Source organism: Octodon degus, unplaced genomic scaffold (genome assembly GCF_000260255.1).
Source record: "Octodon degus isolate 3935 unplaced genomic scaffold, OctDeg1.0 scaffold00001, whole genome shotgun sequence".
NCBI classification, from domain to species: Eukaryota; Metazoa; Chordata; class Mammalia; order Rodentia; family Octodontidae; genus Octodon; species Octodon degus.
Window position 1 is genome coordinate 38,079,504 of NW_004524577.1, and position 5,280 is coordinate 38,084,783.

Here is a 5,280-nt window from a genome sequence, read left to right on the forward strand (position 1 = left end):
AGGCACGAGGAACACCATGAGTTCGAGGCCAGCCTGGGCTCCGTCTGTAATGAGTTGAAGCTCAGCCTAAACTGCACAGGGAGACCCCATCTCAGAAAACCAAAAATAAGCAAATAAAGTCAAAGTCTAGGGGTCAGCTCAGTGGGGTAGCTCTTGCCTAGCTTGCACAAGGCCCTGGGTGATCTCCAGCACTGCAAATGAAAAGAAGCGGGGGGCTCAGGAGGGAAAGAGAGAGGAAAAAGGAAATAGGGGAAGAGAAGGAGGAAGAAGAAGAGAAAGGAAGGAAATGGAAAGAAGAAAAGAAAAAGAAAGTCCCAGGGCCCGCCAAATAGTTCAGCAGATTTGATCCCTGGGCCTGCCTTGCTGGCCCGTTCTGTCCCCAGGGCCAAATGAGAGGGCGATTGAGACTGGGCGTGGTGGCGCCCACCCAGATCACTAGGAGTCCAATCTAGTAGTGATGACCTGAACACCCTGTAGACCTTTCCCTAAAATACAAAAAAAAAAAAAGTCCCCAGAGTTCTTCAGAATTGCCCTGGCTTCTGCTTCCTGCAGATCCCATCTCCAAGTCAGACCCCAGGAGGTAAAACATGCCTCTAGGGGACAACTTTTAGGCCCTGAGAGCCCGGGGGGAACTTACCTGGTGGGCTCTGGAAGCCAGAGTCTCTGAGAGTAGGGCTGGAGGCTCAGGGCCAGGGCCAGCCTCCCCTGTTGACAGTCCCCACTGGAACTCTGTGGGCTTGAAAAATGACAGATTTGAAACTGGTCTTCTGGGACCTTGAGAAAGTGCATTTGGAAAGGCAGGGTTAAGCCATTACAGCAATGTTCACTTGACATAACTTTTAAATATTTAGATACCTGCCAAAATATACACGTGTATTCTTAAATTGGTTTTTAAGCAGACTGCTTCGTCTTCTAGCCCTGAGTTCCCAAAACGTTGGGGATGGAGCCCAGAGGTACAGAATGTCACCCATAGGTCACTTTGTCTCCAGGTGTCACCTGGGAGCTTCTGTGGAGGAGCAGAGATGCTCAGATCTACTCGGTCTTGGGTGACATCTGCGGCTCCCAGGATGTCCTCCTCGTACAGCGAATCGGGAAATGAGGTTGCTGCGAAAGGCTAGAGGCGCGTCTTGTTTACCAGCCGCAGCAAACCTTATTAACGAATCCCGCTGAAGCTGGAAGCAGCCGCGCGCAGCTAGAGTCTCAGCACTCCGGGAGACGAGGCGTGAGGATGGCAAGTTCAAACCCAGCCTAGGCGACTTCGCAATTTAGCGAGACTGTCTCAAAATTGAGAATAGAAAAAGGGCTGGGGATATAGCTCCGGGGAAAGGTCCTGGGTTCAGTCCCCTGTACCAAAGACACAACGATCTGAGGGTTTCCCAAGCGCTCAGAACTTAAAGCTGCAGCAGTGTCTGGACTGATCCGGTCGTGAAGAAAAACTGCTTCCCATAAAGCTTACTGGACCAGCGCTGTTTCCTGGGGGTGTGGCTTGCAACTACGCCCAAACTGGAGGCAGGATTAAAAAAAAAAAAATTACAAAGGAAGCCCAGTGTGTGGCACATGCCTGTAACCCCAGCACTCTGGTAGGCAGAGACAGAAGGATCAAAAGCTCTATCCTAGCCTGGGCAAATGAGTGACTCAGCCAAGACCCTGTCTCTAAAAAATAAAAAAGTGGGGAGGATATAGCTCAGTGTGAAGTCCTTAGTTCAATCTCTAGAGAAAAAAAAAAGGAAAGCAAAACAAAGATGCTGTTACACAGAGAAAAGCAATGTTAATATTTTCCTGTTTCCTTGTGGCTTTTTCCAAACATTGTTGAGGCTGGGTGTGGTGGCACACCCCTGAAATCCCAGCACTGGGGAGGCTGAGACAGGAAGACTGTGATTTGAGGCAGCCTGGGCTACACAGCAAGTTCAAGACCAGCCTGAACTATACAGTAAGACCCTATCTCAAAAACACAGAACAAATAAAAATAAAATGTAGTTGCGACTATACTTAATGTATAATTTTGTGACCCACTTCTTTTTCAGTTCAATATTTTTTTTTCACTGTTATAATAACTTTAATTTATCTTGCATTTTACTGAAGTCTATGAACGATTTTAAAAAAGCACCTCCTTACCCCATATCATGTTTCTCTGACAGCTGTTAAAGTAGGCAATAAGTATGTCAACAGTTTGAGCATCGGCAAGGATTTCAGATCAACCAACCACTCGCCAATGAACCTGGCAGCTTTTTTATCTTGTTTTTAATACAATGATAAATCCACTCTGATGGCAACCCTGTCCAGCCAATTCCTCAGAACACGCTTTGCAAAATCAGTGATGATTAACAAATTAGTTAGCTTTGGCACGGAGCTGTGCTCGCTTGCCTGTGACAGCCCTGGAAGCCAGTTTTGATACTGGCAAGAGAGCATCGAGAATGACAAGTTTCACACTGTAAGAAACAGAGCCAGGTGTCCTTCTGCAGAATTGTATCTGGTGATCGGCATGTGTGACAAGTGACATATTCCTTGATATATCTTCTTAAGACATTTTCTATCTGTTTCTGTTGGAATCTTCCTTTGATTACAAGTTGGTTATTGCCATCTATAGAACCACTTGTACCCAATTCTGCCAATAAAAATGCAAGGAGATGTTTGGGCTGACGATGTAATAGTTTACAGATATCTGTAAAGTTGACAAAAGAAGTTTTCTTGGTTCCTACTCGGACAACCTGTGGAGGTTTCATGACAAATTTTCTTTTCTCTCCTGCAACCATATCTGGATTCTTTTCCCTCATGATGTTGAATACTCGATTCAGTAGCTCTTCGTATGTGTAGTCTCTCTCTGAGCCCGCCCAAGCAGGGCCTGTCTGGTTACTGAATGAAATGCCATCATCTTTTTTCTGTCTTCATCTTCTAAAGCTTCATCTTTTTCTAGTATTTCATCCTCATCTGGGAACTTGACATTCTTCTTTTTCTTCTTTTTATTGCCAAGCATAATATCAAGGTCATCCTCTGGTTCTGCTGGCTCTTGGATATCACTTTCAATCTTAAGATCCTTTATACCCTCTTCCGCTTCATCAATATCAAATATCTTTTTTGGTTTTTTCTTCTTTTTCTTTTGATTAAAGAAATTCAAGTCATCTAGATCATCAGAAGCATCTTTCTTCCTACTGTCCTCTTCATCAGCTTCCACATCTTTGTCTTCAGTCGGTTCTGGCTCTACTTCTTTTGTTTCTGAGGACTGGGTTTCTTCCGTCTGGGCATCCCCCCCTTCCTCATCTAACATAAAGGGCTTCTTCTTCTTCTTCTTTTTCTTCTTGCTCATAGTAGGATCAAAAATCATCTCGTCCCCGGACATGGCAGAAGCTCGCGTAGACTCGGCACGGAGAAGAAGTGAGACAGGTCAGTCCCAGGCCCGGACGTCAGCGCTGCTCCTCCCGATAGCACTCGAAGCACCGCACTCTTCAGTTCAATATTACATCAAACATTCCTCATGTCCTTAAAAGCTCTGTTTAAAGAAAAATCTTCACAGCGGCATAATTTACTATCCTATGAATATCTTACTATTTACTTAACCAATCCCTATTATTATTTTTTTTTTTTCAGAACCAGGGATTGAACTCAGGCCCTTGCGCTTGCCAGGGAAGCGCTTATTCCACTGAGCCATCTCCCTGGCCCCCAGTCCCTATTTTTGAACATTCAGGTTGTCTGTGACATTTTTAAATCTCTCTCCCTGCTATGGACTTAATTACTTAAATTCTTCATCTGCATTTCCTTAAGGCGGATTCCTAGCGCAGAAGTCACTGGGTCATAAGCAATCAAGGCAAAGGCTTTGTCTTCATTTGTGGCCAAATTCCTTTTCCAAGAGATTGTCTCAAGTTGGGCAGAGTGGCGCAGGCTTGAAATCTCACTACCGTACTCTGCGAGGCTGAAGCAGGAGCTTTGCAAGTTGGAAGTCTGGCCTGGGAAATTTCATGATTTAGCAAGACTTTGAGGCAAAATATTTTTTTAAAAATTGTTTTCTAAAGGCTAAGGATGTAACTCAGTGTGAAGCCCCTAGGGTCAATTCCTAGCATCCTACCCCTCAGATAGAGAGAGACAGAGACAGAGACAGAGGGACAGAGGCAGAGACAGAGACAGAGAGAAGACAGAGAGACAGAGACAGAAAGGCAGAGACAGAGAGAAAGGCAGAGACAGAGAGACAGAGACAGAGACAGAGACAGAGACAGAGGCAGAGACAGAGACAGAGAGACAGAGACAGAGGCAGAGGCAGAAGTCATTCTCCGGGCCAGAGCCTCACAGGGCCTCTGGTAATAGAGCCTAACTCCCTGGCACTACCTGAGGACAGGCCCAGAGGGCAGGAGAGCTGCATCATGGCCCCACCGGGCTGCGTGACCCCAGTAAGAACAAATCTTAAAGAATGACAATGATTATTTTCATTATATGTGTAAAACTTACACGATTTTAAAACGCACTTGTGTATGTTTGGTAAGTTTATCAGATGATAATGTAGTGAAAGAACAGAAAAAGGGAAAGGGGCTTCCTTATCTCTGAGGACTCAGAGAGAATCTGCGGAAGATAAGAGATTCCCTGAACTGGAACAGAGGGAGGCTGGGGCTTTTAGGGCTTTTGCCAGGGGTGGAGTTCGAGAGGGACCTTTAGATATACCTGAGGAGCTGACCGGGGCCTTCCCTGAGGTGGAAGGAAAGGTGACTGAAACAGCAACCTGGACTGGGTTCGAGAAGGAGGGCGGAGGGGGTCTCTGGAAGATAAGCTGTTGTTTTAAGGGCTTCAGCCATGTTAGGCGACCACCATAATAACTCAGCAATCCGTACTACGGCCAGAACCTCTCCATGTTTACTTGCTTCACTGATTTGAACCTTACCGTGAGCGCCCGCCAGCAACAATGGGAAGGCATCATTTCTATTTGAAAGGTCAGAGAACAAGGCCCAGACTGGTTCTGCGGTGTTTCAGAATCACCAGCTGGCCAGTGTCATAAACACACCACTTCTGGGCTCCCATTTCCGAATTATTTTCATAGTTCACGTTAACTCTTTCTCATCTGGAGGTGTGGTTTCTCTGGCTCTCGAGGTAGGGGTACCCTTAGCTCTCCCCACACTCTCATACCTTACTGAGTACAGTAAATCTTGTTGCAATGTAGACTGATCCGCAAGGGCAGGGCCCAAGATCTGATATCTGATGTTTCTAACAAGTTCCCCTATGATCCAAGATGACTGGCTGCCAGCCTCACTGTGTGGTCTCTCTGTCTCTGTCTCTGTCTCTGTCTCTGTCTCTGTCTCT

The 5,280-nt window shown here is 46.0% G+C and overlaps 1 pseudogene across 1 annotated transcript; it reads right to left on the bottom strand.

The window, feature by feature from the left end:
- Positions 1 to 2,273: 2,273 nt before the first annotated feature.
- LOC101563689 lies at positions 2,274 to 3,436 on the bottom strand (annotated as a pseudogene). Its single transcript, XR_192308.2, has one exon. The product of XR_192308.2 is annotated as a eukaryotic translation initiation factor 2 subunit 2 pseudogene (transcript).
- Positions 3,437 to 5,280: the final 1,844 nt, after the last annotated feature.